General features: G+C 43.4%; 1 protein-coding gene across 2 annotated transcripts in view; it reads right to left on the bottom strand.

Moving 5' to 3' along the window:
- Window positions 1-18,816, bottom strand: part of MYO6 (myosin VI) — a 160,281-nt gene extending 141,465 nt beyond the window's left edge. Inside the window, exon 1 of one of the 2 annotated variants that reach the window (XM_027972293.3) lies at window positions 18,599-18,816. The gene's annotated coding sequence lies outside the window, so the exon portion shown is untranslated. Of the gene's footprint in view, window positions 1-18,460 lie in introns of both variants that reach the window. The other variant, XM_060419368.1, reaches the window with a different exon arrangement.

Below are 18,816 nucleotides of genomic sequence, written 5' to 3'. Positions count from 1 at the left end.
TATAATAATAAACAGCATGATGAAATTATTTCTGGCCATCTTCTCAAATACAGACCTCTCCATGTATATTCATGACAGTCTCTCTCTAGTGCATCTTTATGGCAAACTAATTAACATATCTTACAGCAATAATCTACTTCTAACCTCTGTTCATTCTGAGACTCACAATCTCCTTGAGGATAAAAAACAGATTATCTCCATCTGGGGCAAATCTCTCATAAGATAAAGAAAAATTCTTGTATTTAAACTCAGATTCAAAATAGAGCAGATTATTGGGATCTCAATACTCTAAAACTATAGATAAAAGGTTACTTATGCATTTTGCAACACATATGGCCTTTAAAAAGCTAATAATACAACACCTGTGGAGACAAAATATGATTTCTGTAGTAAATTTGTTATCAGTTGCAATGAATTGCTATTAATTTGAGTGGAATCTGTGAATCATATGGCATTTTTTAAAAAACTACATATATTTACAACTACCACCTTTGCTAATTTACATCAGAATAAATGTTTTCATTATTTCACTATTTGTATTTTCTACTCAATTTAAATTTCAGTATTTCACCTAAAAATGGTTACACATCAATCAATAATGAATTAAAGATGATGATCCAATAAAATTAATGCAGCCAAAACAAGTATCTAGGACAATTCAAACTGATATGACTCCTGTGGGGAGGGACAGAAAGCGCACTTTACATTTTACTTCAAATTATTCTGATGCCATCAATGATACATGTAGAGACCAGAATCATCTCTAAAATATTTTTGCACTGTTTTAACATTTACTGAGTTTTCCCGAAATAAAATTTCACATAAATTGAGAGAAGACTGTCTTTCATCTGGATTCTCACCAAAGATGTTTATTATTTTGGAGAATATTCTATTACAGAGCAATGCTGATCATATGTTAGTCTAAGCTGAAGTAGCTGCATTCATGACTGGTTTATATATGGATGTTAGCAATGGATTACTTTGTTCTGTGTTATAGTATAGGAGTATCTAAGCCTTCACATACTGAAGTATGCATAGTAATATGTAACTAATATAAATATATTTAAATTATATAATAAATATAGTGTTTAATATAAATATATTTGTGATAAACACATAATTTAATAATTACTTCTTTTATGTAACATCACTATGTTTTTAATTATACATGCACAGACACATGAATATACATGTAAGTGTAGGTTAATTCAGTGTAGCAAATAGGGTTTCACAATTGTTTTGAAAAGGGGGTCCCAAGTCTGACAGAATAGAGAATCACTAGTATTAAGTAAAAGAGAACAGGACTCCCAAATCATGTGAATTGAATCGCTAGTCTATGTCTGACGCAGGATGCAGCATGCTTGGGGCTGGTGCATGGGGATGACCCAGAAAGATGTTATGGGGAGGGAGGTGGGAGGGGTTCATGTTTGGGAATGCATGTAAGAATTAAAGATTTTAAAATTTAAAAAATAAAAAACTAAAATTAAAAAAAAAAAAAGAGAGAGAACAGGACTGAGGCCAGAAGCAAGGCATTTTTAAGGATGAATGAAAAAGGAAGGGACAACTGGGAAGAGTAGACAGAAAGGGAGCACCCTGGGAGACAGTATGTTGCCAAAGGAGAAAGAAGTCTGAACAAGACGACGCTGTCCTCATCACCAGCTGGCTCAGAAGAGGCTGCCAACTGAAAGGAAGCTAATGGATTTGCGAACAGGAAGGGCAGCGGCGACCTGGGAGCAGGGTCAGCTGAAGCAGAAGCAACACTGCAGTGGGTAAAAGGGTGACCAGAAGGAAAACAGAAAACAGTGCACAGGGAGTTTGCTGGTAAGGGAGCGAAAAAGCAAGAGAACACAGAGACGACAGGGTCTGTAAGAGGAGGGTTCGTTTGCTTCTGGCTTTGTTCGTTAGGCTAGGAAAAAACCCCTGAGAGGTTATTTTAGCTATCAACTCCTCTAATTACAAAGTGTTAAGAAATATTCTCTCCTACAAACTGAAATGCTTCTAGATGATACATCATTTCTTTTAAAAAAAGGTAAAATAAGATTAACAATGAGCTGTTAATTGCTGAATCTGAGTGGTACGAAGTGGTTCACATGCTCTTTTCTGAATACGCTTAAAACTTTATACAATAAAATTATTTTTAAAAGAAATACACTCCAAAAGATGCTCAATTATTTTTCGATTTCCTATATAATCATATCCTACACCATCTCAAATGTTAAGCTGATGATACTCATTTTTACTAAGGTATATAAAGTTTTCTCTTAGTAGTAATTAGACATTAATTGCTAAATTATCTTAAGTAAGTCACCCAATCTTCCATTTGATCACAGCAAGCCATTTCATAGCCAACTAGCTGAAAAAAAGGGAGAAGGCAATGGCACCCCACTCCAGCACTCTTGCCTGGAAAATCCCACGGACGGAGGAGCCTGGTGGGCTGCAGTCCATGGGGTCGCTCAGAGTCGGCACAACTGAGCGACTTCACTCTCACTTTTCACTTTCATGCATTGGAGAAGGAAATGGCAACCCACTCCAGTGTTCTTGCCTGGAGAATCTCAAGGACGGGGGAGCCTGGTGGGCTGCCGTCTACGAAGTCGGACACGACTGAAGCGACTTAGCAGCAGCATAGCTGCTTTACAATGCTGTGTTAGTATCTGTACAGTGAAGTGAGGCAGCTGTATCCTCACATATATCCCCTCCCCCTTGGAGGAGTCCCCAGCCCACCCCCACCCGTCATGCACCCCCTCAACTTCCACCCCACCCCCTAGACGGCCACAGGGCACCGAGCCGAGCTCCCTGAGCTACACGCCAGGTTCCCACTAGCCGTGTGTTTCACACGTGGCCGTGCGCACTCGTCCACCCCACTCGCCCGGTTTACCACCGCCCCCACTCCCTTGGCGTCCACACGTTTACTCTCTACATCTGTGTCTCTTTCTGCTTTGCAGACAGGTTCAGCTGTACTATTTTTCTAGATCCCACATACATGTATTAATACATGCTACGTTTTTCTCTTCCTGACTTACTCCACTCTGAATGACAGACTCTAGGTCCAGCCACATCACTGGAAACGACCCAGCGTCTTTCCTGTTTGGCTGAGTAACATCCCACGGCATGCCTGGGCCACATCTTCCTCACCCTCTCTATCGACGGACACTCAGGTCACTCCCACGTCCCGGCTGCTGTAGACAGCGCTGCAGGTCCTCATTCAGATCACTCCCACGTCCCGGCTGCTGTGAGCAGCGCTGCGGGTCCTCATCAGGTCACTCCCACGTCCCGGCTGCTGTGAACAGCGCTGCAGGTCCTCATCAGGTCACTCCCACGTCCCGGCTGCTGTGAACAGTGCTGCAGGTCCTCATCAGGTCACTCCCAAGTCCCGGCTGCTGTGAACAGCGCTGCGGGTCCTCATTCAGATCACTCCCACGTCCCGGCTGCTGTGAACAGCGCTGCGGGTCCTCATCAGGTCACTCCCACGTCCCGGCTGCTGTGAACAGCGCTGCAGGTCCTCATCAGGTCACTCCCACGTCCCGGCTGCTGTGAACAGCGCTGCAGGTCCTCATCAGGTCACTCCCACGTCCCGGCTGCTGTGAACAGCGCTGCAGGTCCTCATCAGGTCACTCCCAAGTCCCGGCTGCTGTGAACAGCGCTGCGGGTCCTCCACTTCTTGCCCAGGAGTCTGAATTAAACTAACTTGAAGGTAAAGTCTGATGCTGGGAAAGACTGAAGGCGGGAGGAGAAGGGGACGACAGAGGATGAGACGGTTGGATGGCATCACCGACTCAAAGGACATGAGTCTGAGTAAACTCTGGGAGTTGGTGATGGACAAGGGAGGCCTGGCACGCTGCAGTTCATGGGGTCACAAAGAGTCAGACACGACTGAGCGACTGAACTGAACTGAACTGAATGTCTAATTCTAACTCTCCAGGCATCTCCACGTCAGGTCTACAGAAAACCTGAACACACAACTCCGGTGGATGGTGATTTAGACCAGCAGTTCTCCAAGTGTGGCCAAAGGATCGCAGGAGATTCCGAGACCCTCACAGTCAGTCAACACAACAAAACAATTTTCAAAGTGATGCTGAGGAATCCGCCCTAATAATGCAGAACCAATGATGGGTAAAACTTCCACCACTTTAGCCAGAATAAAGGCAGGGGAGCCAAACCATACCAACGGTCACGGCTGCCACAGTAAAAAGGAAGCTGCCCCATTGAACAGCACCTCTGATGTGAAGCTAGAGATTATAACACCCAGGAAGTAAGTCAGAAAGACAAAAACAAATACCACATAACATCACTAACATATGGAATCTAAAATATGACACAAACTAACCATCTGAACCCATCTATGAAACAGATTCACAGACACACAGAACAGACAGGCGGCTGCCAAGGGGGAGTGAGCTGGCGGAGGGATGGAGGGGAGGCTGGGGTTAGCGGGTACACGCTTTCATACACAGAATGGATAAACAAGGTCCTACTGTGTGGCACTGGGAACTATACTCAGTATCTTATGATAAACCACAATGGAAAGGAATATATGTATGTGTGTGTGTGTGTATATACATAACTGAATCGCTCTGCTGTACAACAGTAATACAATATTGTAAATCAACTATATTTCAATAAAAAACATTGCCTCCAAAGTTGTTGCTGTTGTTGTCGAGGCACTCTGACTCTTTTGTGACCCTATGGGCCGTAGCCTGCCAGACTCCTCTTCCATGGGATTCTCCAGGCAAGAATACTGGAGTGTGTTGCCATCTCCTTCTCCAGGGGAGCTTCCCCACCCAGAGATCGAACCTTCATCTCCTACATTGACAGGCAGATTCTTTAGCACTGAGCCACCACAGAAGCCCCAACTCTATTACATTTTGATCCTCAGATATAAACCTGTCATATAAACGGGGATGGTGCACAAATTACTTCCACTGTAAAACGAAGCATGGTGTTGCCCCAAGGAAAACATTCACGAGAGTGTTTGAGTTCTCATCTTCAGGAAGTGGCATTTTTTCATGAAACACTCTTTTCGCTGGAAAGAATGACTAACAAAGCTTGGTTAGTTATAACAAACCTTGACTAACAAACTCAAGCTTGAGCTCTTGGTAAACAAGTTTTGCTTTTTTGAGTGCAGCCTGTCACATCAAGGAAAGCAACTGACAGTATCTGTTAACAACGATAAAATTCAAACGAAAACAGAACCTGGGAAAACCTGTATGTGCCACCTTGAACATAAAACAATTTATCCTGTAGAAGTATAAACTACTTGACTTTTTGATGAGATTACCTATATTTTGAAGGTCTGCATAACTCAGGGAAATAGTATGTTCAAATGACCATTACATTATATTGTGAAATCACATATGAGGAGAAGACCCATTTAAAGCGCAAAACTGAATAACGAATTTTAAGGTCACAAGACACAAAAAGTTTACTGACACGGTTTAAAATTTCATTTGGGACTTTAAGAAATTACCACTTGTTTAGTCGTGATGAAGACTGAAGCATATATACACAATTAACTGAAAAGGTAAAATTAATATTTCCTTCCCCAATAAGGTATCTGTAGGACGCCAGATTTTCTTCATTAACAGTTCAACAAAAAAAAGTGAATCAAAATAATGGAACAAACTGAATCATGAGCAGATAGGACAATCGAGCTGTCTTCTACTGTCAGACATTAAGGAGTTTTACAGAAGTGTCAAACAGTGGCACTCTTTCACTAATTGGTGTTTAGGAAAATAACTTTTTCGTAAAACATGTCATTTCTGCTAAAATGCATGCATTTTTATTTTTAAGTAGATTAAATATTTTTAAAATTTCTAATACAGCAAATATCAATAAACATAACTAAACAGATAAGCCAAATCTTTACAGTGTCCTCAATAACTGAAGAGTATAAAGGAGCCCTAAGACCCAAGATCTGCTGATCTAAATAAAACATCGCCAAATCGTTTGCTGGCAGTTCACACACTTGAGTCATTCACCATCTAGGAAGAGTAGTGGAGCATGAAAGAAGACACACATATATTACATAACCCGTGATGAATACTATAATACAGGCATGCTTCCAAAACAGTGAACTGGGGAAAGCTACTTTCAAAGATTTAATTCAAGCAGGTTCTGAGAGACGGGTAAGCCTGACTAAAGGAAAGTATTCCAGACAAAGGCCTGTTTGAAGTGGAGAAGGGAGATGCGAGAACCGGGACGTGTCTGGGGAACAGGTCGATGGGGCCTGGGCACAGGACAATGCCAAAGCGTGACGAGTGCTCAGGTGAAAAGCGGGCCAAGAGACCAGTCCACAAAGAGTGTCAGATCCCACAGCAAACGTCTGGACTTGCCAGTGTATTAAAGCGGTAAACAGGGACTCTCACCGAGGAAGCGATTATTACAGTCAGATTTCCACTCTGAAACAGAACTCTGAAGGCAATGCACAGGGCAGCCCATATGCTGAGGGCAAAGGCCAAACGCAGGGAGCCGTGCAGGAAAGCAGGCGTGAGGCTGCACCTGGTCCCGGGCAGGAAAGCGATGGCCGACCTTCACAGAGTGTGACAGTGACGTGAGGAAAGGTGAGCAAAGTTCCGAGCGTGAACCATTAGGGTAAGGAGGGGCTCGTAAGGGAAACGGGGGAAAGGCAGCTTCTGCCTGGAGGTGGCCTGGGAGGAAACGTGAAATGGGAAGGCGTCTGTGGAGACATACGTTCAGGGATCACTTCTATAGTTCATGAAGATGTCTGTGCAGCATCAGTTTGGAAAGGCTGCTCAAGATAACACAGAAAGCAATCTGAGGGGAAAGCGGCATGAAATGAGAGCTGATCTAATTATCAAAAATAAGAACAGAGCGCGTAGAGCAAAGTGCCAGGCACAGGATTTTATGAGACATGAACAGTAAAGGCATGGGCGGAGAAAAGCAGCAAAAACCAGACCGCAAACATTGGAGATCTGGGAGAGTGCGAGACCACAGGCGCTGAGGAGGAGAGCTCAAGGAGACGCAGCAGCAGCAGCAGCTGAAGAGCTTGGACGAGAAGAAGGACCTAAACGAGGCCACTGGTCTACTAACTAGGAGGTTACAGAGCGGTCTCTGTTGAGTGTTCAGGGAGAGAACACAGATTACAATGGAACTGGGCTCACAGCCTCATTAGCAAGGTATTAGGTGCAGGAAATAAATATTTCACTCAGGACTGCATGAAATTGTGTGTTCCAAACCAACAGTCTGTCTGCTTTTCAACCATAACAACTGTTTCATAAACTCTCACTCTAAACTTTATCTGTTATTTTTAGAGAATGTATTTCAGACTCATGTAAAACACTTACTTTGGCATTTAAACAGAACACTAACATTTACCTAATAAATTTTTATGACACAAAAATAATTTACTATTGTGCTATATATTTAACCTCAACCTACTGCTTAAAAGAACATTATTCTTCGTCTAGATAAGCCTACTAAAGCACATTTTCGTACAAATACAACAAACACCACTTAATAAGCCAATTTTTTCAATCCCTTTTTATTAACAGTATCAAGCACAGTATGAAGTCAAACTCAATTTAGGCATATTCATATGAAATGTGTGTTTAGCTGGGTCTATGTTTATACAAAGGTCATAAGTGAAAGATCCAGACTTATTAGTATAATTTAGAAAACAATCATTTGTTTTACAAAAAGATTGTTCCCTTTACAAAAGAAGTCACTTATTGGGATCCTTTAAACAAGTAGCTTTCCAAGGATAACAAAAAATTACAATTTAGTTATTTAACTTATACAAAACTTGAGAGCAATACGTTTGTTTAAAGCAAATTAATAAGGTAAGTGAAAGGGATAGTGGTTAAGGAATTTAAAACATCATCTAGAATGGTTTAGCCTCTACAGGCCCACAAGGTCTCCCCTGTCATCAGTCCGAGGAGAGGCTGGGGCCCTGTGAACAACAGGAATGAGTGGGTGGGACACCTGAGCACATCACAGAGGACCTATCCGCCCACACCACTGCTGCCTGAGGGTCAGGATGCTACCACCCTCGTGTAGACAGAGAAGGACACAGCGGCTTAATCCTCAAAGCTTCAAGTCTTCAAAAGAACACACAGAAGAGGAAATAACATTCTAAACGGGACAGAGGCTCTGGATCCAGACCACCTGAAGACGCCTTCAGCCCTGGCCCACTGCAGGGTCACCTAGGCAAGTTGCTAGACCTCGGTTTTCTCAGCTACAAAAGGAGGTGAGACGAGCCACCTCACAGGGCCCACGTTAGAATTAATGAGGAAAGGACTATAGGGCTCGCAGAGTGGTGGCACGTCTCTGGCCCTCAGGAGCTGTCAGAAGTGTACTGTTGGAGAGTCATTCTGGGCCCACTCCTTCAATCACCATCATGAGACACTGCTGTCCTTCACTGCTCAAGCATGCTGAGGTACTCAGGTGTCTGTAGGTCCCGAAAATAGTCTAGGTCAACGCTGTTGCCAAACAGCGGGATCGCAGAGAAGAGGACCAAAGTGCGTGAGATTCTGGGCCAGTTCCAGAGGCACACTGTTAACAAACAGCCCATTTTCTGACACACTAACATTCCATGCAGCCATCAGGCTATCTCCATTTATGCTAATAACTCGTGAAAATCATCATAGCATACAACTGGTTTATAGATTCCTAATCTATGCTGCACACCCACCCCCCTTTCAAAAGCAAACTCATCAGTAGAATCTATCTCTATAAAATACAAAATTCTGACTCAAATTTTATTCTCTGACTTACTCGGTTGGCCAAAAAGCCATCTGAGGTGAATCTGGTCATATGCTCAAACTCATTCCATTCTCTTCCTCCACTCCCCCTCACCACCACGTCTGACAGAAAATCTTTCTTCTCTGTCCATGGGATTTTCCAGGCAACAAAGCTGGAGCAAGTTGCCATTTCCTCCTCCAGGGGATCTTCCCCATCCAGGAACCAAGCCCGTCTCCTGCATCTCCTGCACTGGCAGGCGGATTCTCCACCACTAGCACCCCTGGGAATCTCCCAACTAATGCTAACCTCCTCATTAGCAGGTGGATACAAAGCAACTATTTTTACACTTTAAAACAGTTTTCTCCATCATCTCATTAGCCAACACGAGCCGCAGTTCTGTTTGCAACCTCAAGCACAACAGATACATCAATCATCTTGCTCTTCTCATCTTCAACTCAGTAATGACAGACCAGAAACACAGAGAAAGTAACTCATTCCCTCTCAAAACACACACACACACGAATACTTTGTTCTTCCCCAAAATACCAAAAGGAAAACAGACAGAAAATCATGCCCACAAACCAAAACACAGCTGTTTCATCTAATTTTAGAAAAAAAATAACAAGGAAAGGGAGAAAAGTTCTCTCTGGAATAACTCAATCCTCAAATCAAGGAAATTCAAAGAGCATAACAAGGAAAAGCCAACAGCCTCAATCCTTTCCTGCGGGATACTAATTCTATCAGCATCAAATCAAAATAAACAATATGCTTTCAGAAGATTTCACAAAAGTTTGAACTCGCTCCTTTCAGAAAAAGGCTCACTTACAGGGGAAAAAAAAAAAATCTAAATATATGATTTCCAAGCACAGGTGTGCTTTTGTTGACCCCAAACCTGTTTATTTTTTCCACCGTACTCTTTTAAAGACAAGCTGAGAAACTTATTTGTTCCCCCAAACCCCACCTCCAGTTATAACATTTACACAGACGTACCCTTTATTTGTATGTTAAAAGTTTCATACCTAGGTGTTGGTTACTGATTACTTTGCTCTTTTTTTTGGAAGCTGTGAGTAAGACCCAGTCTAGCTGCTGCTTAATCTGAATAAAATCTTGGACTCTTTTCCCTGGAACCCATAAGAGGGGAAATATAAATTATTCTAGTTGCCTTGTCTCAAGACAATGCCTTGCCTCGTCTCAAGTAATGCTCATAATGCTCATAGCGACCTTCACGCCATCTCTTTAAGGCAAGACATCTTTTTCTTTAGTAATCTTCAGGAATCTATCCAAAATGAAGAGCAGAGGTTTAAACTTTTAGCCAGAATTCAGATTAACTAGGTAAAGTTGGCCTTAGCAGAAGGCAGCTGTGTAACAGTACACGGCGACAGACTCATGCAGAAATTCAATGTGTCTTTAAAAGGACTTGGGGAAAAAGAACAATTGTTTCATAATAGTCCTACTTCTATGAACCGTAGTCTGGTGTTCCTGCTATCAGTCCAAGCGAATAGAAAGTATACATTCCAGAAGGCAAAGGACTTATCTTGCCATAATATTTTAAACTTAATCAGTAAAAAAAAAATTTTTTAATGAAAAACATTCATTCTATCAAACTAAGACTACCTAATGAAGAAAATTTCAGAAAGACTTACTAAGGCATAACAACACATGAATAAAAGTGCTTTATGTTAACCTGCCTAGATAATGTTTCTCATCAGGCTATATGGATCATTAAATTTCCTAATCGTTTGATTAAATGAGAAAGCATTTTCTAAAAGCATGTAAAAGACAGGTAGTCTCAAGCACTTTGCCGACAGATCACAAAGCTAGAAATCATTTAAAATGCACCAAGGCAATGCAACAAAATCCCACAGTTCCCACCTGATGCCTGAGTTATTCACTTGCTCCTCTGCACCCCCTTCCCTCTTCTGCTCCACCCTGCCCAAGGCTCCCTACTCAGAGCCATGTTAGCTGGCCTCCCCAGCTGCCTGGTAACTGACGCCACGGGCCAAGACCCAGAAGACAGGGGGCCCCAGGAACCTCCCTGCTCCCCGCCTTGAAGCCTGGGCTCCCTCCCGCCCTCTTCCTCGAGGCCAGCTCTCTACTCCCAGGATCTCTGGAGAACTGAGGGCTTCTCACCACTGCTATCCCCTGGGTACCTCCCCACTCCATGTTTGCTTCCAACCCCTGCAGTCTCTTCGCAGGCACCATCCAGGATGGAATCTCTTCCTGCTTGGACCTCACCTGCTGTGGCTAACAAGCCCAAGACTGGTTATTCAGAAACAGTGCATTATCTAAAGAAATCCAGCTAAAAAGGTTAAAGAGGTCTTGAGATTTAAATGAGAATTATTTATATAACACTGCCGTGTGTGTGTGCACGTGTGCGCCCACCCCGTCGTGTCTGACTCTTTGTGGCCCCGTGGACTGCAGCCCACCAGGCTCCTCTGCCCATGGGATTCCCCGGGCAAGAAGACTGGAGCGGGTTGCCATCTCCTTCTCCAGGGGATCTTCCCGACCCAGGGATCGAACCCGAGTATTTCATGGCTCCTGCAATGGCAGGTGGACTCTCTACCACCAGCTCCATCTGGGAAGCTCCACTGCTACCTGTGTAGTCATTTAAAAATTAAACATGACCAGCTCCCTTCCAAATGAAGCTGGTTAATAAGCTGAAATACTCTACAATTAACGTGTGAAATTTAACACTGCGTTGTCCTCTCACGATAAATGCTGTGAGCTCCAAATAAGCTTAAATGAAGAAAACAAACAATGGAGAGATTCTGGTAACCGATATTTCACTTCCTTCTACCACATGCTGCCTGGTAAATCCAAGCAATGTTTTGGTGTAATTGCGAACACCCTCCCAAAGCAGAGGATGAAGAAAAGGTGTCAGCCAGTGGTTTCCAAATTTTGGTGCATAAATAAATCAATTGAGAAGCTTATTAAAATGCCATTGCCCACACCCCACCCACACCTCTCTGACGTGTTTTTACTAGTTCCCCAGATAATTGTGGTGTGCACCTGTTCTACGTACTACTTAACAGGTCAGCCCTTCAAGATTTCACCTGAATCTCCAATACATAGCTTGTTTCTCCTTTTGGATGAACATTCCACGTTAAACATGGGGAAAATCCCAACACAGTAACAATAATACTGTACCCTAGCTATGTGCTTTCCCTGTATTAGTGTCTAATCCAGTCCTCACGAGAACCATACCAGGTAGGTAATACTGTAGCCTCCATCTGACAAACTGAAGCCCAGAGAAGCAAAGCCATGTGACCCTGGTAACAAGGAGCAAAACCGGGATGCCCTCCCCTCTGCCTGCCTTCCCACTGTGGGGCTGGACAAGCAAGCCCTTTTCACAAATGCAACTCTGGGGCCTGGGGGCTGGAATGAAGCGGGTCAGGGGTCAGCAGTAACCCAAACAACAACAATAACCCACCTTGTCCCTGCCCCCCCACAACTCCCCCCACTCACCCAACAAGCTTCCCTGACCCTCCACGCCCACCCCTCACTCACCAAGCCCTTCCCCCACGTGGTGCGCCATGACTTGCGGTCGGCACGACGCCCTCCCCACGGGAGTGTCTGCGACCACACGCTGAGGACAGCAAGGGGTTCAGTCCCAACTTCACCCAGCACTGGCTGGCAGCGAGTTTAACACGCCTGTGTCTCTGTTCCCCAAGACACAAGTCACAATGCCAAGGGCACTGAAGTGGCACGGTGATTAACTGGGCTAAGGTACACACAGCGCCCGACTGACACAGCACCTACACACGGCAAGCGCTCAACAAACAATAGCTGCCATGGAAATCACACCTTGCCAACCCTCTCTCCTCCCTTTACTTGTCTCTCAGCCTTGTTTCCTGAAACTGTGATAAAAGGTGGAACATATTAGTATTTACCAGGAGTCGACTGGTAATAGGGCTGTGACTCAGGGGACTGAAGGCCAAGAATAGAATATTTTAGAGCAAATGAGGCTTTCAGTAGCCCTCAAATTGCACCACTGTGGCAACTATTTCCCAACTTTAGGGTCAGCCCTGTTAATGACATACTAGAATGAAGAGTCTATAATTAACTTAATTCAAAACAACAATAAAATGTCACTCAGTACAAGGACTTGGTTTTAATTTACCACCTTATTGACACTTTAGAACCATGCCTCCATGTGACAAGACACTCAAATATTTGTGGAATGAATGAAGGCATATAGATACCAACACAGTCACACCTTACAGCTCATTAGTGAGCCTTTACAAAAGCAAGATAACCATCAGATCAATACCAATGTGCCAAGTCATAAAATTTATTTCCAAAATTTCCCCAGAATACTTCTCTCCTTTTTCAAAACCAACTGCAGTTTTCTCTTAAAAACTCTACAACTAGAAAAGTTAACTACCAACACTGACTCCATTAATGTACTGAAAAGTTAGAGTAGTTCCATAATAGTGCATCATGCTCATCTTCCACCTTCCATTTAAAAAAAAAAAAAGGAAGAAAAAGGAAAAACAATTTGTAACTACATATTTAATAATTATCACTTTAGTGACTCTGATTATTCAGAATTTTCTGACCCGTCTGACTTAAATCCATAAAATGAAATAAGTCACTGCTGAGAGGTTGATGAGAACTGACTCATTGGAAAAGACCCTGATGCTGGGAAAGACTGAAGGCAGGGGGAGAAGGGGACGACAGAGGATGAGATGGTTGGATGGCATCACAGACTCGATGGACGTGAGTGTGAGTAAACTCATCCGGGAGTTGGCGATGGACAGGGAAGCCTGGCGTGCTGCAGTCCACGGGGTCGAAAGAGTCCGACACGACTGAGCGACTGGACTGACTGAAAGGTTGACCCCAACTGACACCTAAGAGCTAAGAGACCTGGAGGAGGGCGGATCTACGGGAGTATGTGGGCAGAAGGTCCAGTTCTCAGGGGTGCCCCCAAGCAGCCTCCCATGTGGCCTTGAACACAGTACCGCCGCGGCCACTGAGTCTGTTCAGGCTTTCCCATAAGGTGGCAGGAAACACCAGAATGAGCGTTTTGGCCAACCTAATACTTTTATTTTTTCCTCTGGTCTCCATTTTCTCATCTGCAGATTAGGAATGAATTTACCACATCTACTTAATCAAGTTTCTCTAGGACCAAATGTACATAGGCGAATTCCAAAACGGGAAAGCACCACACATTGTAAGGTGCTCACTTTTGACATAAACGTCTTCAGGTTTTAAATGGATGTTTCTGATTATCTTTCTTTTCGCATCTGCTCCATGCTTTCTGTACCCAAAATCTGCCAGGACAGGGAAGAACCAGTGCCCATTAACAGCTGTGTTTAGACACAATGGACCCTCAGTAAATACTGGTTGGAAAAGGAGCTCATCCATATAGAACAGAAGTATTTTAAATCTGCGATATCGAATACCTTACCATCTAAAGGTTAAGCGGCAGATTACCTTCAAAGAAAAGAACAAGTGAGGCAAGGTACAGGAGCGATGCCTGTGGTTCTGCGGGAGCGCCGCCGGGCTTTGTGCACATCTCCTGGCAGGCATGTGAATATCACCTGAGGAATGTGCCTAGGTATTCTGGTTTCACTGGAGGTCTGCTTTGTGAATAGAAAAGGCCTTCCCCCTCTCTCTGACACTAGCAAGGTTTCTAGCTGGATCTGTTCTTCCGGTTTGACTTCCCACGCTTCAGTACTCACAAGGAGAACTCTTGCTGACTTGTGGTCATTTCTCAAACCACTGTGTCATTCTTACACTACTCAACAAGAAAACAAAAAATTCATCTTTGTTTTGAACACCATAATTAGAAAGATATCCTAAGAGTTACACTTTAAGATTATTAACAGTCCACTAAATGTATGAAGGCTATGGTTTTTCCTGTGGTCATGTATGGATGTGAGAGTTGGACTGTGAAGAAGGCTGAGAGCCGAAGAACTGATGCTTTTGAACTGCGGTGTTGGAGAAGACTCTTGAGAGTCCCTTGGACTGCAAGGAGATCCAACCAGTCCATTCTGAAGATCAGCCCTGGGATTTCTTTGGAGGGAATGATGCTAAAGGCCACCTCATGCGAAGAGTTGACTCATTGGAAAAGACTCTGATGCTGGGAGGGATTGTGTGCAGGAGGAGAAGGGGAGACAGAGGATGAGATGGCTGGATGGCATCGCTGACTCGATGGACGTGAGTCTGAGTGAACTCTGGGAGTTGGTGATGGACAGGGAGGCCTGGCGTGCTGCGATTCATGGGGTCGCAGAGTCGGACACGACTGAGCGACTGAACTGAACTGAACTGAAATGTGTCAAATAAAAGTGTAACTATTTTAAATGCAGACCATCCTGGTTCCTCTTAACATTATATATGCCTCAAAAACAGTTAAGCTTATTATCAAAAACAAAATTAAGCTTATTAAGCTTTAGTTAGTTCTTGATTATCCACACACACACACACACACACACACACACACACACACATACACACACACCCCTAAGCAGATGTGTTACAGATCATCCATTAATAATTTACACTTAGCCTTTGGATGATGGTTTTGTATTTACAGTTGAATATGAGTATCTTCCAGATGCGAAATTCCCCACAGTTTAAAACAAATAAACACCTGTAACAGAAGTCACCCAACTCCGCCTTCCCACCATTTTTCTGCTCATTTACTCAGCCACATCCTACTGCCGAAACGACTCATTTGTTACAGAAGGTGGACTTCATGTGCTCATTTTTGTTCTCTACGTCTATTACAGCTCGAGGGGCATTCCTGAAATAAACACAGGCCATTAAAAAACCTGTTCTAATCGAACAGGTCCCCATTTAATCATGATCTAAAAACCATTTCCCCCCTTAGTATTACACAGTTAATTATGTATTATTTAAAAGGCAACTACTGTACTTATGGGCAATAGTCTACCTCATTTGAAGTTCCATCCTAACCAAGAATATTATGCTATTCATTTTAGCTACAATGAAAACCAGTACTACATTGCAGTCTGATTCTAGTTCCTATAACCCACCAAAATTAAAAGTGCACAATACATGTAATATTCTGGAATTTACCCCCAAAATGATAAAGCAACATCATATCACTGTTTAAGGCTGTCCACCTAAGAACGAAGAAACAGAATTCAAAGTTAGTTCCACAGTCCCATGTCCAGTCTTTCTCAACATTGCTCCTCTATACCTCCTTCACTCTGCAGTTACATTCTTTAGAACAATACCAGTTCTGCAGGTTTACCAGAAGAGTCTACCAAATGCACCTGAGATCAAGGTAACCCACTCTGGTGGAAAGGACTGAGGTTTCACGGTCAGAAGACTTGAGCGTGAATCCAGAATCTCTCAGGAACTGACAGGACCTCATTACCTTGAGCAAATATTTACTCTCTGAGCCTAAATTTCCTCAAGGGACAATTTAGGACAGGTGGTGCTAGTGTAAAGAATCCGCCTGCCAATGCAGGAGACTCAAGAGACGCAGGTTCGATCCCTGGGTCAGGAAGATCCCCTAGAGTAGGAAGTGGCAACCTGCTCCACTATTCTTACCTGAAATATTCCATGGACAGAGGAGCCTGGGGGGCTACAGCCCAGAGGGTCACAGAGTCGGACACATCTGAGCACCCGAGCATGCACACACACACAAGACCACCAACCTTGAAAATTATTTTGTAGATCAAGTTCCTCACTGTTCTGCTCATGCCAGATGCCTAATAAACGACAATTTTATCCTACCAAAGGGCCAGTCACCAATTATACTAATACCAAATATCTCATAAGCATCGCAGATAAACTGTATGGAATTTATTACAGTTGTCATACTTTTTTTCAATCTTTTACTTAAAATGTTTTAATATATAGAAATAAAAAATTCACAAAGGTTAAATATCCTTGTAAAACTGACATTTGACACAAAAGACATATCGGCAGACTGTAAAGTTTTCTTAGAAAAAAAGTCTGGGGTGCTTATATTTATTCAAACCTCATGATCATTTCTTTAAAATGTTATTTGAAAAGCTGCGTTTTATTGGGAGATTGGACTGACACATCTACACAACTGATACCATGTATAACGCAGAGAACTGATGGGAATATACTGTACAGAACAGCGAACTCTCCTTCATGCACTGTGATGTCCTAAACGGGAGGGAAAATCCAAAAAAGAGGGGTATATGTATTATGTATGGCCGGTTCACTTTGCTGTACAGTAGAAGGTAGCACAACATTGTAAGCAATTATACTGCAATAAAAATTAATTAACGAAAAGAAAAGAAAGTTGTATTTGAGAATCCGGAGACAGCTGGGTTATCTAAACAATGGACTACATAATCTACCACAGTCTCCAGGCAAAGTCACAACAGGATGAGAAAAGGGCCTCAGCTTCTCTCAGATTTCCTGGCCACTGTTATTTTAAAACTTGATCACACAAACATAAACAGAGGAAAAAATCCATTTCAGATGAGCTCCACGGGTTACGACTGATGATATTTTTAAGACTTTGCATGAATTTACATTAAATTTTGCAATACCTTATTACATTTTTCTTGCCCATGTTTCCAGGCACTAATGAAAAAATATATATATTATACATAGTTTAAAATATTATATAGAGAGTTTTTAATCATTATCTTTTCTTAACGTTGCTCACCACTTCCATTACTCCCTCTTAAAGTCAGTTTTTGGAAACTAAAATGTAACTTAAAAGCCAACAATGAATAGCATGTCGCACAGAACATACAAGTGCAACTGGGCAAGTGTGCATAAGACTAAAATAACTTTTGTTTACCACTATGCAAGTAATTAAGCTGGATATTTAAAAGTCAATGAGTTATTTTAAAAGGTTGCTTTGTTTCAAGCTCTGGCTATAGACCAAGTTGTGGTGTTACTAAAACTAATATTAAAAGACACCAAGGTAGTTTTTTCAGTAAACAATTTTCAATGGCAAACCACAAGCCAAGGAATCTAAGAGGTTTAGTTAATTTGTAGAGAAGCGTCCTTTTGCTGCCAACCTTTGTACCATGACCAAGTTCAAGATTCACATTTTATGGTGTGAACAGTGTTCAGCTAAATCTTAAGAATAACACTTTAAAACTCTCAAACCCAGACGATATTTACCTATACTGCATCTACACGGTCAGAGCACAACCACCAGGAAAACTTACTTAGCATGAACAGCAGCCTATTAAATTGGGGCAGTGTTCCTAGCTCCTCAGATCTGTAGATTAGGATTTAAGCATTCCTCCACTACAAACTTCACGCCGGATAAAATGTAACACTTTTTCTAAAACTGTATAGAAATATTTCTGATACGGATGCTCTAATAACAATAACCCTCTCAAAGTATTTCCTTATCCCAGAGTTTGAGTAATTTTAATCGTTTAAAGAGTTTCGGAAACTTACAAATATGAAAAGCTCTTGTTCAGTAGCAGATACATAAATTTAAAAACCCAAAACACTAGACTAACCGAAGACTAAAAATGCAAGTTTACATAGTCCCAATCCGGGCTCCTGTATGATTAATAGTAATAGCAGCTGATTTTCGCATCCCAGAACAAAAAGTACTCTTTCTGCACTGAATTTTAAGCTCGTGGACGAAAGAGAAAACTGTCACGGAGCGTCCAGGTCTGAGCTGGACACCTGAGTGCTCTGTTTCAACCTGGGAGCCAGAGGTGATACACAAAGGTATCTTAGCGATGACAAACCCATGAAAGGAGACTCTCATTGTCCTGTGGAAGTGAGACCCAGCCCTGAGTTCCCGGGACCGCCGCCGCCCGGGCCCACGCATCACCTGCTTCACCCCCGGCGTCCTGGGGAGAAGAACCGAGCCGGCTCGTCGACCCCGGGCGGCGGGCGGAGGCCTCGAAGCGAGGCAGGGCTCGGACAGCGAGGCTGCAGAGGGCGAGGCGCGGGCGCCCCGGACACTCACCGGTGCGGACGCGAGGGCAGGTGCGCGGCGGCGGGGCTACCTGTCGCCGGCGAGGCTGGAGGGTGGGGTCTGGGGCTGACGAGGGCGAAGAGACAGCGACGGCGAGCGCCGGCACCGGGACGGGGCGGCGGCGGCGGCGACCGGTCTCCGGCTCGCTTCCTGCTCGGACAGATCCCGGGTCCGTCTCCACCCGCCGGCCGGCGCCCTGCCGAGTCCCC

The sequence above is a fragment of the Ovis aries genome, chromosome 8 (assembly GCF_016772045.2).
Source record: "Ovis aries strain OAR_USU_Benz2616 breed Rambouillet chromosome 8, ARS-UI_Ramb_v3.0, whole genome shotgun sequence".
Taxonomy (NCBI): Eukaryota; Metazoa; Chordata; class Mammalia; order Artiodactyla; family Bovidae; genus Ovis; species Ovis aries.
The sequence above is the reverse complement of the archived record's forward strand: the minus strand, read 5'-3'. Positions and strand labels throughout refer to the sequence as shown.